This window comes from Balaenoptera ricei, chromosome 2 (genome assembly GCF_028023285.1).
Source record: "Balaenoptera ricei isolate mBalRic1 chromosome 2, mBalRic1.hap2, whole genome shotgun sequence".
NCBI classification, from domain to species: domain Eukaryota; kingdom Metazoa; phylum Chordata; class Mammalia; order Artiodactyla; family Balaenopteridae; genus Balaenoptera; species Balaenoptera ricei.
In genome coordinates, this window is record NC_082640.1 from 154870387 (window position 1) to 154889890 (window position 19504).

The 19504-nt window shown below is 51.6% G+C and overlaps 1 protein-coding gene across 6 annotated transcripts in view; it reads left to right on the plus strand.

The window, feature by feature from the left end:
* Nucleotides 1-14839, plus strand: part of RAD51B (RAD51 paralog B) — a 720881-nt gene extending 706042 nt beyond the window's left edge. For 3 of the 6 annotated variants that reach the window (XR_009500950.1, XR_009500945.1, XR_009500947.1), the window contains one exon: nt 14744-14838. The gene's annotated coding sequence lies outside the window, so the exon portion shown is untranslated. Of the gene's footprint in view, nt 1-14743 lie in introns of all 6 variants that reach the window. The other 3 variants (XR_009500951.1, XR_009500952.1, XR_009500949.1) reach the window with 2 other exon arrangements.
* Nucleotides 14840-19504: the final 4665 nt, after the last annotated feature.

Here is a 19504-nt window from a genome sequence, read left to right on the forward strand (position 1 = left end):
GGGCCACGGGGCCCAGGGGGCATACCTGGGGCCTGATATTAAAGACAGGTTTTCACCTTCTTTGTTTGCCAACACTGGCAATAACATTCCTTTCCTGATGGGTTTGTTTTGTAGCTGACAGACATTGTTTTCTTTCCCCTGTTTACCTAGAGTGACCCAGAGTAACAGGACTGGCCGAGCCCACAAGAGGGAAGAGCAAGCCCGCCCTGGTGGCCCCGGGCTCCCCACACCCAGGTCCCTCTGCCCTGCAGCGCCCTGCCCTGCACCCACCTGTGGGGACAGAGAGTAGCCAAGGAGCTGTCCTGCCTGGAGCAGAGCCCAGGGCAGGACCTACAGGGGAGCCCCACATCAGAGGAGGGCCCGGAATAAAGACTCTCTCCAAGGGGTCCTTCAACTGGAGGTCCTTCGAGTGAAGGCATCTGGCAGAGTTCATGGTAGGACCTGAAAGAAACCAGAGGAGGGTACTGAGAGAAATGTTTCTAACAACTGTTTACCGAACACCCTACTCCATTTAAAAGGGCAAAAGCATGGCCCTGTCATCAGGGAGTCTGAGTCTGGGGCCTGTGGCTAAGCCAGGAGGTGGAGCCAGTGCCCTTGGCAACGCGTTGTGACCTCCTTCTGACCCTCTTGTTTTCACTCCTGTGCCCACTTTTACCACAGCTTAGCTTCTCCCTATGAGGGTTGCCAAGATAAATAACTTAAGTCCAGAACCCTGCCCTCAAAGAGGCTTTATATCTAGTGAGAGGGTAACTTTTGCAGACGTGGAGCTGTCATGCAAGGTGCTTTGTAAGGCTGAAAGCTCTGTGCAAATGTAAGACAAAATGACCCTTCCAGGAGGAAGCTCGAACATTGGTAGAGGTGAAAGGCAGGTACGGTTCAAGAGCAGTAAGCTTCCCTGACTGGCTAGAGCACAGGACAGGGGACCTCGTGAACTAAGGCTAGAGCAACAGGCTGAGGGCCACGCACGCTGCAGCACTGGGCTTGGCCGTGTGGAATAGAGAGAGTTTGCATGGTTAGTGTGTTCGTTTTCCATTGCTGCTATAACACATTGCCACAAATTTAGTGGCTTCAACAATACAAATTCTTTATCTTACAATGCTGGAGCTCAGATGTCTGACATGGGTCTCACTGGGCTAAGATCAGGGTATTGTCAGGGTGGTGTTCCTCTCTGGAGGCTCCAGGGGCAACTCCGTTTCCTTGCCTTTTCCAGCTTCTAGAGGCTGCCCACATTCCTTGGCTCCTGGCTGCTTCCTCCATCTGCAAAGCCAGCAATGGAAGGTTGAGTCTTTCTCACATCTCATCGATCTGACCTCCTCTTCTGCCTCCCTCTTCCATTTTTAAGGACACTCATTACATTGGGCCCACCTGGATAATCCAGGACAATAATCTTATTTTAAGGCCAGCCAATTAATTACCTTAAGTCCCCTTTGCCTTGGAAGGTAACATATTCATAGGTTCCAAGAATTAGGACACGGACATCCCCAGGGGGCCTTTATTCTGCCATCGGTTAGTCGGCTGGTTGTTCATTGGTCAGTTACCGGTTGTTTGGTTGGTTGGTTGGTTGTTAGTTGGCTGTTTTTTGAGACTCTCCTTCCAACCTTCCAGCCTCCACCCTCACCCAAGAGCTGGATAATCATATTTATTAGAGGAAAGGAAAAACAAGAGCGAGCAGTCTGTAAGGGGAAGAAGGGGGGCAGACACGGGAAGCAAACATCAATTTCATCTCATTGCCTGACAGAATGACGCTATAAAGCACAATCCCAAGAACGAGACAGCATACCATTCTGGAGGAGTTTGTTAGCCCACACACCCCCTCAGACCCCGATGCATAGCTGGGTCATGTTCCATACAAAAATTTGACCTCAAGTCCTTGGTTTCTGTCCTGTGTCCTCTGGCTTAGAAGCAGAGATGTTTGTAACCCATTTAAAAATATCTGGTCAACCTTTTGAGATAGTATTTCTAATCCAAATACGCTAGTGGGTTTCGCTAAGTGTCTAGTGGTCCCCTGGAGCCTCTCAATCCTGCAGTGGTTTTCAGTCTGTCTTCCATGCATCAGCCCCAGCCCTGCCTCATGAACCCTGCCCAGCTGCCTCCAGGACTTCACAGTTTGCAAGCTGGACTGTGTCAGCAACTGCTCTGCTTCCTACCTTGTTGGAAGCTGAAGCTTACTCCTGAGCTGTCCTTGCAGCTGGGTAGTTCCTCAGTTGGACGTCTTGAAGAGCCCCTTCGTTATGGTCTACCAGGAACCCAACTCCTTATTTCCCAGTTTCCTTGCCTGGAGCTCGTGATCCCAGTTAGACACCCAGATAACTCCTGGGATGCCCTCCACTGCCCACTTGCAGACTGTTACGTGGCCCCTCGAGCTGGGCTGTCCACTCATCCTTGACTCACTGTTTGTCCTGACCTCCCAGTGAGTCCTGGTTTCGATGACTGACCTTCCAGTTCGTGACTTCAACCTTGATACCCCTTTGCCCCTGAAGACCTTGACTTCCCATCTCCAAAATGCCTGTGTTCCACTAACAGCAGCCGCAGCATAATAATGGCTGATGATGGAGCGCTTACTGCATGCCAGGCACTGTGCATGTGTTACCTCATTTAATCTTCACAGCAACCCTAGAAAGAGCCCTGTGAAGAATGGGTACTAGTCCATTTCACAGGTGAGGAGACAGAAGCACAGAGAGATTAAATATCAATAGCTTACCCAAAGTGATATAGGTCATATGAGATGGAGTCAGGATTCAAACCCAGGGCGTGGAGAGCCGTCATCCCACACCTGGATTACTGCTATAGTCACCCTCTTTCCACTTTACTCTGCTTACCGTCCACTCCCAACGACCAGGGTGATCCATGTACATGAGATCATGTCCCCCCCTCATCTCAGAACCTTCCAGTGGCTCCCATCTTACTCAGGAAAAGCCAGAGGCTCAGAGAGGCCTACAGGCCCACATGATCTAGCCCTCCTCCTTCTCTGCCCACACCTCCTGCCCTCTCCCCATCCCTCTCTCTTCCTCTCCAGCCACACTGGACTCCTTGCTATTCCTCAAGGAAGCCAGGCTCCTGCCTGCCTCAGGGCCCTTGTACTTGCTAGTCCTTTTCCCTGGTTGCTCTCCCCAGTCCCCATATCTTGGCTCATTCCATTCTCAAGGGAACAGTCTACATAAGGAATAGAAACACCCTATCTTTGCTGGCACCCTTCTCCAAAGACTACCTATCCCCCTTACCTGGCTTATTTTTCTCCATGAAATTGTCACCAAATAACACATGAGATATGTATCTGTTGTTTATTATCTGTCTCTCCCACTGGGAGTAAAGCTCCAGCGTGTACTTGTGGAATGAACGGGTGAAGCCCCAGGACTCCCCTGAAGACCCTGATGTTCAAGGGGGCTCCAGCCACTATCCAGATTCCAGGTCCCAACCTCTGCCCATTCCTGGGCCACCAGGTGGAAGGCCTTCCATTCAGCCCACAGATGAAGATTTAGCTTCATTCCGGGGCTCAGTTCCCGCCACGAAACCTGGCGAACAAGAACATGCGGCATGTATTTTTGGGCTAGGATCAATTTTCCATTCTCAATGACTGCTGGGGTTTTCTGTTTGCGGGAGGGGTGGGTAGGCGGGGCAGGGTACTCACTCATGTGTTGAAGGGAATCCAGGGCTCTTTCCCCTACCCTCGCCCTGACTCCAACAAGCCAGGGATGACCAGCAGCTACATCTTCACCAATACCACCTCTGGCCACGTGTGTCTAGCTCTCAGCCCTCAGAACCTTGTCCCACCTACTGAACATTATTTAAAATAATAAAATTGAAAAATCATTGTTGATCTCTTCCCAAAGACAGCCCCTGTCCTCCCACCTGGTACCTGAGCAGCCTGTGTAGGTGGCACCCAGAGGGCTGCCTGAGTGAGGCCACGGCACCGGGGCCTCCGGGTTGAATCCAGCAGGCCCGCCCTAATGAGAGCCGGGTCAGTGGGTACCAGGCTGGGAAACAGGAATGTGTTACTGCAACGGCCCTGTGGTTTGAGAGTCCCGCAGGAACAGGTTCTGAGCCTGTGTCCCCCATCACTGTTCTCCAACAGAGAGTAGTTTATTTTTATTTATTTTTTTTATGGCTAGTAGCATAGCAGCACCTGTGGTAACCTCATTAGTCCTCTCCAGAGCTCCTTGGAGAGAGGTGAAAGCCTGCCAATTGAGCCAGGGGTTTTTTGTCTCAGGCTGCTGGGTGTGGGGGGATTGGGGAAACAGGCCAACGGGTAAAAGAGACAGGGGCGGGTGAGTGACGTCTTCTCGTCCAAATCCGCTGTGAGATTCGAGGGAAGAAAAATGTGTCTTTGTTTTTCTGATTGCCTTAATAAGTCTTTAACTAAAAAGACCTTCACTTTCAAAAAGTTTCTCAAGAATGACTAGTTCTCTAATGGGAAGCCATGGATATGGGCCTAGACAAGAAGCGATGGCATTTACTGGGCGTCTGCTTGGAGACAGGCACTGAGGCAAGGTGTCTCGATGCCTTTCCTTACTGGGAGCTGCTCGGCCAAGGGTATTCAGTCAGAACTACTGAGTCAGCAACCCTATGAGGATGTGGTTTTTATCTCCAATTGGAAAATGAAGGAATTGAGTCTGAGGAGTTGCATGACTTGCCCAAGTTCATGTAGCTTCTGAATAGTGGGGCCAGAATCCAAACTTAGGTCTGTCTGACTCCAAAGCTTATATAACAAGCCTCTGCTCCTGGCTCCCTGGAGTTCACCAGATTCCAGGCTGAGAATCTATAAAAGTTTGGGGTCCAGCTGATTCGGAGTGAAATGAGCTCAGTGGGTGCTTCTTGGGGTCTTGGGCCCCGTTTGGTAAGTTGAAATTGACGGTTGAATCCCCACCCTCAGCCTGGTAGATTCCAGAACACAGATTCTGTCCCTTTCACTATAACCTCCCTCCCCACTTCCCCCCACACACCCTTGGTGAGCTGGGACTGTCCCAAAGAGGAAGGTTCAGCAACTGCCAGGGCCATTCTAGAAACTTCTAGAAACCAGCAGCCACCCCTGTGCCCGGGCTGTTTGCCCAACAGGCAGCCAGTTTCATCCTTTGTGGATCTCCAGGCTTTGGAGAATGAGATGTTAAGACGTTTGCAGGAAGGTTTAGGATGCATAAGCGTAAAATCCTCGTCTTAAGGCAAGTCTCTTGGCATCCTTCCCATGGCACCTGGTGATGAGGAATGAGTCTTATTTTAGGGATAGAGACACTAAAGCAACGGGCATGACTAGCCCTGAGGGACACAGGGAAACACTCTCAGGGAACAATCCAGGCCTTGGTATTGGAGCTTAGAGCTTTGAGGGCAGGAGACATACTTGCCTCTTAACAAGTAGATCAGTAGTACTCCTCTGAACTCTATTGTTGGATTGGCTGCATTGGAGGCAAGATCTGGTTTGGACTTTGATTTGGCACAAGGGCACGATGTAAGGTCAGCAAGGGGTCAGCGATGGGTCTGAGCTGGATGATCTCTGCCTCTTGATTCAGAATCCATGCTCTTTTCTGAGCTCACCACTTGCCTCAGTACAGCAGATCCCAGCATGCAGACATTTCAAGAGCAAGAGAAAATGTTTAATTTTTTCTTATTTAGAAACCAGCCTGGATGAAAGAGGAATAAACAGGGCCATTCTGCTTGTGATTTGCTGAGAGTCCCTGGAAAGCAAGCTTAAGAAGCCAGAGCCTATGTCAGAGCAGGAGAGACCAATGCCCTCTCCAAGATGTGTACAAACAGAAGGGGCTTAAAAGCTGGCAGGGAGTTATGGGGAGAGAAGCAGAATTTCCAGTTTGGTTCCAAGTCTTTTCAGGCCTTGACCTTTAACCTAAAAGCCAGAGAACCAAACTGATCTCCATGATGCCTGTAACTCCAGAGGAGACCCACGGGACCAGCAGAGAGGGGGGCAATGCTAGCTTAGCACGTCCAGGGTCACGGGAACCCAAGGAACTGGCCTCCCCTCTGCAGGATAACTAAAGCAAATCCCCTGGTCCCTCCTCATCCCAAGATCTTATCATGACCTTGTCTGTGATTTTAATCATTTTTGAAGATGAAGGCCTGGCCTCAGAAAGGAATAACCAAGGATGAATCCTCTCGCCTTTAGTCTAAATGTTTCCACGGTGAAATGTAAAGTTATTATTCTTGTGATATTACTCATTGTTCCTCTGATTTTTACTTAAAAAGAATAAAAAATTTGAATCCCAGGCTGGTCATTGCCATTAGGTTCTAAATCCCAGGCCACGAGCCAGGGTTCCTACCTCCCACTCTTCACACCTTCCTGACACCTCAGCCCAGATCCCACTCTGCAGCTTCCGCCTACCTGGACCTAATCTTAGCCCTTCTGCCCATCAGCCACTCCTTCCCTGCTCGAGGCTTAGATTTCCTCTCAAAATGAAACAGGGGAGGCTCGTCCTGGGGTGCGCCTCTAAAAAGAGTGTTGGGCAGCCCCTCTCTGGTCCCCTGCGGCTGAGATCAGCCTCTTCGCTAACACAGGGACCAGGTCAGCCCATGTGCCTGCATATCCGGCTCTGTGCTTTGGAGAGTCTCCTTGCCTTCCTCCCTTTCTTTTTAATTTATTTATTTGTCTGTGCTGGGTCTTAGTTGCGGCATGTGGGATCTAGTTCCCTGACCAGGGATCAAACCCAGGCCCCCTGCATTGGGAGCATGGAGTCTTAACCACTGGACTACCAGGGAAGTCCCCTTCCTCCCTTTCTTATCTCACTTGAAGACAAAAATGTGTCCTTGCCAAGAGTCAGGTTCTCCCAAGGTGCATTTCTTTCAGTAAGGGAGCTGCTCCCCACTTCATAAAAATAAATCTCCTCCTTGTTTTACCTTCAGTATAGCCATTTCTAGAAACCGGACTCTTGTCTTAGAGGGACTGTGTGTTGTCCTTGCTTTTTCTTAAATCTATCCTCCAGTCGTTATCTGGATAGGCCTGGATATAGACAGAGTATCCTAAGATCATGAATGATCATTACAATCCTAACAGTTACCTTTATTGATTGTCATTTGCAGGCTCAGTGCTAACTAACTCCTTGGTGATAGTACGGCTCAGTAACTCGCCCAAGGTGAGCCTGGGTGAGCCTGACTGCAGAGTCCACTCCCTGAGCCACCACATTGAAAGGTTCCTCTCTGCCTTTTCTCATCTGCCTGGACCCCTGCCTACAGCACCCACCCACCCAAGCATAGCCAGCTTCTTGGGATCTACTTCATTAGACATTGCTCGGCCAATACCTCTGGTTCACAAGGCCCCACAGCCTGTCGCCAGCACACGATCATCTCCACCCAAAATCTCCTACCTGTGTAGCCTGGCTTTTATGCCCTCACAGGCTCTCCCACTGTGTACACCTTAAATCTCATTGGGACACCAAGATCTGCCCATCTCCCTGAACACCTCCTCCAGGTCCAATAGAACAGGTGTGCAATCCATTTGGAGCCATCACTCACTCCCAAGCCTGTTCCTGATTTAGAAAATCTGTACCCAAAAAAGAACCAGCCTTTGCTGTGGGTGACCTGACTTGCCACCGAATTCTGAGCGTGGCTCTTCAGTACCGCAGCAAAGGACCTCAGGGCTTCACCCTCGGACCTCTTTTCTTCTCTGTCTTCATTCACTCCCTAAAAGATCTCATGTTGTCTCCTAGCTTTGTACGACAGCCATCTGCTGACAGCTCCCGAATTGAATCTCTGGCCTGGACCTCTCCCCTAGATTCCAGAATTGCATAGCTAACTGCCTACTTGACATCTCCACTGGGATATAGCTGTTGGGCATGTTCAGATGAAAATATCCAGAATCAAACTCCGGCTTCTCATCATCCCCACAACACGCTCCGCCTTCAGTCTCCTCATATCTATAAAAGGTAACTCCATCCTTCCAATTTTCCAGGCCAAATGTTTTAGAGTCCTCCTTGCCTCCTCTGGGAATTTCACACCCCACATCTAAGGCATCAGGAAATCCTGTTGGCAATTCCTTCAAAATAAACCCAGGATCCAACCATCTCTGACCACCTCGATTGCTGCTTTACTGGTCAAAGCTACCATCATCTCTTGCCTAGATTATGGCCAAAGCTTTGTGCTGGTCTCTGCTTCCAGCCTCCCGTGCCTCCCTTCAAACTGTTCTCATCACTGCAGCCAGAGTGATTGTTTTGAAACATAAACCGATCATGTCACATCTCTGCTCAAAGCGTTCCGGGGGCTCCCAGCCTCACTGAGAGTGAAGACCAGTGTGCTTCCAGTGGCCTGCAAGGACACTTGGTAGGGCCTTACTCCCCCCCACCCCCGCCCCTGCCGGGCTCCTCTAGCTTTTGCTCTCTGCCCTGGCATGCTAGCCTCTGTGCTTTTCCTCCAACACGATGGGCATGATCCCACCTCAGGACCCTTCTCCTTGCTGGTCCCTCTGCCTGGAATGCTTTATCCCCTAAATCTTCACTAGTTCCTCACTTAAGGTTTCCAAAATATCACCTTATCAGAAAAGGCTTCTGTCATCTCCCTGTAGAAAAGAGCAAACTCGTCACCCCCAAACACTCTGTCCCCCTCCCTGCTGTATTTTTCTCTATAGCACTATAGTCACCAGATAGATGGTGTTTGTTTATTAATCGTCTCCCCCTCAACACACACACACACACACACACACACACACACACACACACACACACACAAAAGAATAAGGGCAGGGACTTTGTCTATTTTCTCCAAACCTACATCCCCAACACTTCAAATAGTGCCTTCCACGTAGTGGGTGCTCCATAAGTATTTAATAAATGAATGAATGACATGTCCTCGGGGGTAGGTTCAAAGCTGAGGGAATGTTGGGTGTGTCTTCTGCTTTGTGGGATTTCAAGCTGGCCCAGTGGGTCATTTCCATCAGGCAAACTCCTAAAAAGCACACTGACATTCCTGATGCGGTGGTGTGTGTCTGTGTGTCGCTGACACGTTGTCAGACACATTGCTGCCCACGCAGCAAAATGTGGCCACAGCTGTTGGAACTCTTTGCTAATGGAAGCGAAAGCAAAGAAAGCAAAAATGAATAATGTTCCCCCCATAGAGAGTGTGCCATGGCAGCCTTCATAGGGGTTTCAGAACCCACCAGTCCCCCTCACACATGACCTACTACACAATTAGTTAAAAACAAACAGAGCATCACATCTGAGCCCCAGGTTTTGAATGTCTTTTGATAACAGCTCTCCTTGAAAAATATATCAATTTGTAGGGAAAGGTCCTTGATAATGAACTTCCAAGGCCAAGATGGAAGGAGTAGGTCACAGGACCAAAATCCAGAAGGCAGTTCAGGGAATGTGGCCTGGATTTAGACATTGTACCCAACACGTGTACCTTCCAACACATGGCAGATCAAAGGGTGATGAAAGAAAGGAGGAGAGGAGAGTGCACTGGAGGAATGGCTAATAGATTTGTGTGTCACCCTACCCAAGACCTAGCTCTGGGAAGTATTGGGATCTTCAGTGATCTGGGTTGCAGGCTTAGCTTCTATCCAACGAGACCATCCCCAATTTCCCTTTGTACACCTGGCCTCGCTCGCCTCAAAAATTCAAGGATCTGAAGGCAAGTCACTTCAGAGCCTCTCGTACAAGGAAGCAGCCCCTAGTCTTCTGCTTCAAGATCTTTCTCCAGCTGCTTCCGAACTGCCAAGCTCCCCCTATGCCTCACTCTGGCTACCACCCATGGAGATATGGTCCCCCTGCCAGAGTGGGCCGGAGGAGGGGCCTCTTAACTTGGCACTTGAGCTTCTCAGACAATGAACCAAGGCAACTCAGACATTTCTTTTATTCCAGGAGCACAAGGACATAAGCAGGTCCACTAGATCAAAGGCACGGCACTGGCCTGGGCTTCTCTTTGACTGAGTCCTGGAGCCAGGCTGAGGGCTTGTGTTTCAGGGTAGCATTGCCAGATTTCGCAAATGAAAATAGAAAACACCCATTGAAATTTGAATTTCAGATAAACAGTGAATGATTTTTTTAGTTGAAAAGTATGTTCCATAAAATATTGGGGATATACTTATGCTGAAAAATCATACTTTGTCTTCTGAAATCCCAGTTGTATTTGGCATTCTTTATTTTATCTGGTAACCCTATCTGCACTGTTCCTAAACACACCAGCCATGCCCCGATCAGCCTGGATTGGGCTGGGCCTGCTGCATAGGATGCAACCCCTGACCCCAATTCCTGTTCCCCACAGGCACCCCTTTCAAGGGGGGCTGGCTGGCCTCTGTCAGAGCAGCCAGGAAAGGAAATGCACGTTGTACACATGAAACTTATATAATGTTATAAATCAATGTTATCTCAATTTATAAATGAATGAATGCATGAAAAAAATGAAAGAAGAAGAAAACGCAAAGAAGAAACTGCTCATGGCATCGTGCCCCCCACACTCAAGGGCACAGGGATCTGTGAAGGACCTTGTTAAGATAATCTCCCCAGTAGGAGGAGGCGGCCTGGGAGGGGGTGGCGACAGGAAGCGGAAGCGGGAGAGAGGGAAAGGACCCAGCAGGGCCAGCATGGAGCTTTGAAGGGGGCTTCTGAAAGGTACCACCCTGGGAGGCACTGATTTCCAGCAGAGCAGCTGCCTGCCCTGCCCTCCCTGAGGCCTCTGCTGGCTCCCACTATCCCAGGACAAACAGGGCCTGAGCTCCAGGACCCTCTCATTTCCCCCTTTTGACTCATCCCCTCTCCATTCTCAGCCCCCTCAGTGTTCTGGAAGGTGGTAAATATGGACACTGTGTGGACAGTTCTGAACATGGTGGAGGCCCCGTCGCCCTGCCCCACATCCTCCCGTCCCACTCAAAGACCAGCTGTGGTCTGCCTTGGATGTAGTGTTCAGCACACGTTGGTTTCCCAGGCTCAAATCCCCATCCCTGCCTCGACCTAGCTGTGTGACCTTGGAATACTTAGCGCTCTGCCCGTCTGTTTCCATCTGCAAATGGGGACTGTCTTCAGGATAAAATGAGTTAATATGCAGGAAGCACAGTGACCAGCACGGAGAAGACACTGTTACATCCGGGGTTTGTTTTCCATCCCTGCTGCTCCTGAAGGGCCCCCTCAATCATCCCTGCTGATTCTGTTCTTGGTTCTCGCCCTCTCGAGCCCCCTGCCACCATTGCCACGCACCTCCCGCTGTCTTCTCTCGTGGTATCCATGATGCTCCCCCTGCCACGCTGCTTCTCCCCTGTTGGCATCTCTGTATCCTTCTTACCGTCCTTTGCCTCCCTCGGTCCCTTCTAACCCCAGGTTCTTTCTAGGCGTGGCTGTGTTCTCATCTCTTGATCCCCTTCCCTTGGAGATCTCCGGCAACAGATGGGAATGCTAAGAGGGTCTAGCCTTGGATGCACACAGACTAGTTCTACAAGGGACACCACTGCTGTGTTTCCATGGTTATCTCTGGAGATGGGCGTCTTGGCCTCAGAAAGGTGAGGGAGCTTTTGTGTTTCACTTTCTACCCTTCTGGAAGATAGTTAACCCTTTCCGTGAGCATTAATTATTTTTCTAATAGTAATTGCAATGACAATGTGGTTTTTTTTAGAGGAGAAGAGATGGATGTCTTTTGACCTGGTTCCCAGGACCTTCTTTATCGAGTAGCCTGTTTTTAGGATGGGGTGGGGGAAGGCCATTGAGGGTACAACAGACGATCTGAGCAAAGGCACAGAGTAGGAGACTCAGAAGGGACTAAGAGGCTTTGGTGCCTGTAAACAGATTTCAGGCCCCACTAACGGAGGCAGAGCACATGGGGGACAGGCATTAGGGCAAGCCAAGGAGGTCATCCAGGCTCTCAGAATCACCCAGGGACCCACTCGGCCACCCTGTAGGGGAGGCCCTGCATGCCCACACAGGATCCCTAGCTAAACGGGTGGTCAAGGCCAGAGGGACACACCTGGGAGAGTGGGGGGCTCTTGGTGGGCTGAGACTCTGTGTCACTGTGCCTCCTGAGACTGGCTGCTGGTAAGCGGGTGATTCACCAAGGCCTGGTGTCCATTGGGTTTCCCCATCAGGCTTGCCTAGGGCACCTGCACACCTGCCAGGAGGGGATGAGCTCTTCTGAGGCCAGATGACCTTTAATAGCCTCGTAAGTTGGAGGATAGGCTATAAAATGGGTTAGGAGATGTAGACCCACCCCCTAACATTTGGAGATCCAGGCAAGAGTACAACAGAGGCCAGCTCCCACATCAAGCTAACAAACTATTAAATAGAATACATTCTCTTCTCTTTACCTTGACAAATACACTTTCATGACATCCTTAAGGCCAAGTTTGAATTTAGAATTCGTGGACTCCTTGGAGTTCCCCACTGTAATGTGGTGGCCTAAGCAGAGGCGGCCCTGGGCTGGCTTCATTCCCCGGCCCCATCTGGCACGAGGAAGGGCCCTGCGCACAAGTATGTGGACATTCAGCCCACATGTCCAAGCTCCAGATCCATACATGCCCCCCAAACCCACGCCGTGGTCACCCCTGAGGCCCACAGGTATGCACACCACGGCACGATCCACCCTTGTTGGCAGGACAGACTTAGGTTAGAGGTCCACGCTGGCCTTGGGATTAAGCTCAGGGAATTGGGCAGGAAACTCCAGGGTCCGTGTCCTGAAGCAAGGACTGGCCACGGGGCCTGTGTGGGCTTTTGGGGATGTGTCCCTTTAGCACACGGACGCCTGGCTCATGGCTGGTGGACTGTGGCTGCAGGAGAGCAAGCAGACCCCTAACTTGTGGGACTTAGCAAGAGACACTCTTGTCCCTGGACGGGGGCCAGTTCCCACTAGGGGTGAGGGTAGCCACTGAGGAGGAGCCCCAGATGTTTCCTAGAAGAGTGCTCAGTGTGCCCAGGCGCCTCCCTGTCCTGGGCTGGGCATCTGCCCAAGACCTCGTGCCTTGGGGTCATTCGGGTGTCACCGTCTCATGCCCCCGACACAGTGGGGAGCTTGTTTCCCTCCTCTTACACTCCCTAACTCTAATCCCCACCAGCCTGTGCCACTTGGCTGGCCTCCTTGGCAGAAAGGTGACCAAAGGACATCTCTCTGAAGAGTCAGATCCCGCAGACAGAACCCAAAGCCTCCTTGGGGCCGTATGAGCCAATGACTGAGGGTCCTGACCTCCAGTGACGGACCCTAGTGTCCTCTCGCCTCCCACTGCTGGGGTGTTGGTGGAGTCACTCAAAGCAGGTTCACTGATGAGAGAAGCAGGGGCTGTCACACCGCTTAGAGCAAGCCTCCTTTCTCCTCTCCTGCACTCACGCTGCTGCCCCACTGCCTGGACCAGCCGTCTCCATGAAGCCTTACCTTCTGATGTTTCTCAGCATCTACCTCGACCCCAGCCAGCTCACCTTCGTCCCCTGGCTCCTCCCCTTCTCCTAACATCTGCTCATCTACCCCCGGCTCATCAGCTCTCTCCAGTCCAAATCCCTTTCATTCTTCAAGGTACACTTTAAATTTCACCTCCATGAAAGGTTCCCAGTACTTCCATTAATCCTTCTCCTGGTTTATCACCTGCATTGTTTACCACCTGGACCCCATATTTGGCCCATGAATTATATTCATGTAGTACTTTATACCATGTGGCATTAGTATTCGTTCCTTGTTCCATAGAAATCATAGGATTAGAAGAGATCTTAAAGACCATCTCATCCAACCCTCGTTTTTTGAAGATGAGGAAACCAAGAGAGAAAGGTTTCATAACTTACCCAGGCTGAAGCTGCTAAAATTACACTAAAATTACATTCAACTCTTAACCCAACGCAGGACTTCCCCACAACCACCTGCTGCCCCTCTACGTGGAATTTTGTGTTGCCCACAGGATGGGGCTGTCGTGAGGGGCAGTCATGTGATACACTCATCAGCTGGGCAAATGGTGCCTCCCCTTTACCGGCAGGACAGAACCCAGAACTGCAGCCCACCTCTGTAGACCCCATGTTTGTCAAGTTCCTTGCTATCCGTTTTTTTGTTTTTTGGGGTTTTTTAAAATAAATTTATTTATTTATTTATATTTATTTTTGGCTGTGTTGGGTCTCCGTTTCTGTGCGAGGGCTTTCTCCAGTTGTGGCAAGCGGGGGCCACTCTTCATCGCGGTGCGCGGGCCTCTCACTATCGCGGCCTCTCTCGTTGCGGAGCACAGGCTCCAGATGCGCAGGCTCAGCAGTTGTGGCTCACGGGCCCAGTTGCTCCGCGGCATGTGGGATCATCCCAGACCAGGGCTTGAACCCGTGTCCCCTGCATTAGCAGGCAGATTCTCAACCACCGTGCCACCAGGGAAGCCCGCTATCTGTTTTAATAACCACCCAGCAAAAAAAAAAAAAAAAAAGGGATTACCAGAGGTCACCCAGATTTTCTCAGACCCGCTCTGATTTCCTGCTGTATCCCCTTTAATTCAAAAAGAATAAGCCCAATTCCTACTCCACTGTGGCAGAGGGCCAGCTCCTCCTGCTGCCAGTCTCCATAATCCCTCGCATTTTCAATTTGGAAGCCGGGAGAGCATCTTAGCAAGCCTCCCCTCTGACTTTCCCAGGCAGGAGGCTGGCGGGCCCCAGGGGGAAGGGGGCTGAGTACGCAGCTAACGAGGCACCGGGTGGAGGGGCCCAGCTTTAACACAGGGTGGGATCAAGGGAAAAACAGACTGGGGGCAGAAGAGCAGGGAGTGCTAGGGACAGGGTGACCTGCCCAAAATAAGGCTCCTAAACTCCAAGTCAACTCCCCCATTCAAACCCAGCCAGAATAGGGCAGAGCAAACACATTTCTTTTCTCCCTCCAGCTCTGGTTGCCCTGCGCACTACAAGGAAGAAAAATAGAATAATGAGCCACGTCGTTGGAGAGTGTCACCCGAGCAGCTCCGGAAGGACGTGGGCAGACGCCTGGCTGGGTGGCTGACTTTCTCTGTTTCTGGTAGAGATTTTATAAATATTCGGGGAGTTTGATCTGAGGCTGGTGGTGGGGAGGCGAGGGGAGCTGCAGAAGGGGGAGATAACTCAGCCCACGGGGGTTCTGGGACCTCTGCGAGGCCTGCTTTTCATTAGCGTCTCCAAGACAACGGCTCATCTGCTGCAGATCCCCTCACTCCCTGCAAAGCATCCTCAGTGCATTACGCCTTTCCTTTAATAGTGAATCTGCTGCACTCAGCCTTCCTCCAAACCCCCTCCCCTCAGCCTGCACCTCCAAGCCTGCAAAAGAGAAGTTAATTATGGGGGAGACTGTAGTCCAACTCTCTCAGGCTGGTGTGGAGAGACAGAGCCACGATCGTCCTGTTCCCAGGGCGGCGATGGGCCCCGGAGCCAGTTGGAGGCTGGTGGTAACGAGTTTGGGGTAACCAGGCTACAGCAGCACCCCAGTTCCTGTTCCTCTTCCGTTTTGCACACCCAGCCTTGACTCTTGTCTCCTCCCTGTCTGACTCGACCTTTCCCCTCCACATATACACATTTATTCTTGACCAAGGCAAGCAGTTGCAGACTTCCCAAGGAACGACCTCGCCAGTCATTGTGCCGATGAGTTCCAGATGCCCATGGGAGCACGAGCCCACGTGTGTCTCTGGTTTTCACCAAGGTGTCCAGTGGGTTCTAAAAGGGTGGTGTCAGGGAGGCTGGCCAGAGAAGAACGGGAGACCCGTGTTTGCAAGGCAGTGTGAGAGTGGGCGAGTCCACCCGAAGAGGTGACGGTTTCACCTTGGAGAGGAGAGAGCCGGGCTGGGTGATCGGCACAGCTGGGGAGGGAATGTGCCCCCAGAGCCTGTAACCCCAGCATCACAGACACTTCTCAGCGCTTACTCCATGGAACTTGGCTTATCTACTTAAAAATCATCTCCCTCTAGCCTGTGGGTTCTGTAGGGCCACAGCCAGGGAACCCTGGTCTCTGCCAAGCGCCAGTGTCAGCATAACACCCACGTGCAGGCGGCCCTCGGTTAATGTCTGTTGAAAGGAGAGCTGTCAGCGGACACACTGCAGGGACTGGGTTTTCTGGGTTGTCTTTCTAGCCTGTCTTTGTGCTCCTGGGCAGACCTGAGCCCCAGTCTTTCCCAGCCCCTCCTTTCCATGGAATGCAGGTCACCCCAGCCCTCCTGAAAGATCTGTACTCAGAGCCATCCCTGGAGGCTGCAACTAAAAAGCCAGAGAAGGCCCTCCCCGGCTACAGATGGAGCAGAACCAGGAACCCAAGGCATGTGGCTCAGACAAAAGCCGCTCCTGCCTTCTCGCTTGTGTTCTTTTTCCCACCGAGATTGGCCCTGGAGGAGCAAACCCCAAGTTCCTCTGCTGCTCTGAGCAGGAAATTCCTGTCAGCTCGTGGGAGACCAACCGGGGGAGATTTCATCACATAGATTCCCCCTGAGATACAGAATCGTATCAAAGTCTTATCTCGGCCCTGGGGGGCCACTGGTCTCCACCACCATCCACTCTGTGCCTCTCTCAAGCAGACCCTGTAAGTCTTTCTCATCCAAGGCTGACGTTAGGTTTTTTAGCAGTCAGCCCAGGAGCAGGGAGGAGTGAAATGATTAACAACAATTAAGCGTAGCTGACTGGCTTGCATAGGTGGTTTTCCAGTTCACTCTGGCGGCAAAGTTGTAATAAAGAGGCAGAGACGTGCCCACCCCAATGGCACAGATAAGCGTGGGTTAAGGAAGGCAGTGGGATGGAGATCCTCGTTCCTCAAAGTGTGGTCCGGGGGCCTGCAGCCGGGCCATCACCCAGAGCTGGTTACAGAGGCAGAATCTTAGGCCTCTGCTGAATCAGGGAATACGTTTTAACAAGATGGCCAGGGGATCGGAGGCACATTTGAGTCTGAGACACACTGGCACATAGGAAAGAGCATAGGGGTGCTTTCATCTCTGACCTCGTGGATTCTAATTGCAGCTCTGTCACTCAGTAACTGTGTGACCTTAGGTAAGTGAAGCCCTCTCTCTGAGCTTCAGTTTCCTCCCTTTAAAGCAGAAGTGGTGTTGTCTATCATAAAGGGTTGACGTGACCAGGGGCCTGGCACCAGTAGGCTCCAATCCTAGTAAATGTTAGCAGCATAAAATTGCTTGCTCAGAGAACAGTAATATCCTTGGCTTCCGCAAGCCAGCTACCCAGAAGATGGGGTTTCAGCCAGCCGTCTTGCTATTATTTCACTTTTGCGTTTTCTGGGGGAGGGGGGAGAGGGACTTATAGAACTCTGATCATGAACCCTGAAGCCAAGGGTCATAGTGTTTCATCTCCAGTTTCCCCATAAGTGAAATTAGGATGGTGAGTGCCCTTGTGGTAGGGTGGATGCTGTGGGTGAAGGAGCTGGAGGATGTGGACAGGCAGGGCCAGGCTGAGAGGCGGGGCTTCTAGGAAGAGGAGACACAGCCTCTGACTTTGGTAACGGAGCCTTATAAACAGCGCTTTGACCATTTCTCACAAGCAGGTAATAAGAGTGTCTGGATTTCATTTCTTTTACCATCTCTGCGTTTCCTTGCGAGACGATAGGATTCTGTTGTGGTTGAGGGGGTAGAGGGTACTAACTTACTCCCCTGTGTCCTGTGTTGGTGATTCTGTAGCTATAGTTCCCTCCACTTTCCCGGGCTAATATAATGGGGCCTGCTGGGACCTTGAGGTCTCCCTGAATGCCGGGCTCATTTTGCAGAGCTGCTTCCCCAACGGTGCTGAAGTTGTTTTTCAAATTAGTTCTGGGGAGAAAAGAGAAGGACAGCCCCTGGGTGTTCCCTGGAACGTGCCGGCTGATGACCTAGGTGAGTCACTGAACCTTGCTAAGCCTCAGTTTCCTCCTGGGATGATAATATTAAGCCTGAAGAAACTCTCTGACGATGCCAGACAAGTCTCTACCCATTCTGGGGATGATGGGATTGCTGGCGGATTAAATGAGGTGATACTGATAAGGAACATGGTCCAGAGAGGGACATGGTCAATACATGTTAGCTGCTATTCTTGTGGTTGTTGGAAGAGGTGGGCCTTGGACAGTTGGCCTCAGCCAAAAAATCACAAATAAGAGAGTGGCCTCCATTTGCAAACAGCAAGCCCATCCTCCCGGCTCCCACGCAGGTCAGCAACTGACCCTCCCCTCCCCCACCTTCAGATTTCTTTCTTTCACCACAGAAGTTGAGATTTGTGGCTCACCAGACGACCCCAGTGAGTTTAAAGCTTGAAATGAATACATGCTCAAAACTGCTGGCACGGCCCTGCCCCCATGACTGCCGCAGACCCCTCCCAACCTGGGCCTCTCTGGCCTCTCAAGGGCCAGAGCTGAGCCCTTGAGAAGGTATCTCGTCTGTGCGCGTGCTGGTCCCAGGGGCCCTGCACGGGGCGGACGAGGCTCGTCCTGATCCAGCAGACTCTCCTCTTCCTGGGTTTGTTAGAAGCCTGACCAGGCCCCGAGTCTTATGACTTCCACAGATGTTTCTGCTTAAGCAGCCCTGGCATCTTTATGGCCTGTTTTTTCCATCCTTGCTTCTCTTCCTCTGTCCCAGCAGCCCTGAACGCAATTTGGACTTCATTTACTTTCTCACGGTTACAGGGATAGAAAAGACTATTTTTTTTTTCATTTTTTCCCTTTTTCCTTGGTCTTTCAAGTGACACACACGCACGCACGCGCACGCCCACGCACGCGCTCCATATGCAGGCGGAGCCGCGCTCATGGTGCGTCTTTGTCCACGTTGCACTGGCATTTATTTTCGCTTCAGACTGAGCCCCAATTCAGAGCCTCCCTCCCTGCCTCCAGCCGCACCTCACATTCACGCCCTGCTTGTCCCCGCACGGTCATCCCGGCGCAGCTGATTAGTGTGTCCTCCCCGAGGCTGCTTCTGAAGGTTCGTGCTAGCCTCGGGCTCTGGCCCGTCCTTCCAGCAAGACATGGACGGCCTCGTGTCTGTCAGGTTCCATGAGTCTGGGAAGGTTTTGCCGCCTGATGGGGGGAGGGCTGAGACGACAGTGACCCCGTATCTCGTCACGCCGCCCAGGCAGCCGGTCTGCCCAGGGGCCAAGGTGACAGCTGTTAAAAGATGGAGCCAGTTTTCCATGGGTAGGTGACAAGCTTGCAACCGGTCTGGCCACTCCTCACATCAATACTTGTAATTCCACCCGGCTTGCTGCCATGGCGGGGTGTTCCCGCTCACCTGCCCTGCAGGGCTTGGGGTCACCTGTCTCAGAATCTGGTTCCCAGAGCAAAGAAAGACTTCAAGTCTTCCACTGAAGGCCACTTGAAGGCCTCTGGAGCTCAGAGCCCTTAATTGCCTCCCAAGACTGAGGAGTGGAGCTGGATTCCTCCTCCAGGCTCCCACCGCGGGTATAGACAGATCTACCTGGAGTGCCGTATGTTGACACCACCTGCTGCCTTACCTGGGTTGCCCATTGTCTAAGAGGTCCAACCCCGCCTTAATTCCTCCATGTCCCTGCAGCCTTTCTACCTGAGTGTCTGATGATAGACACTCAGGGGCTGTTTAGAGCTGAGCTAACCGTCAACAACTGCAGACTCTGGTGAACCATCTTTTGCTGAGCGTGGTGGAGGGGGAGTCATCAGGATGTCCCATCTTCGGCGCCCTCACCATGAG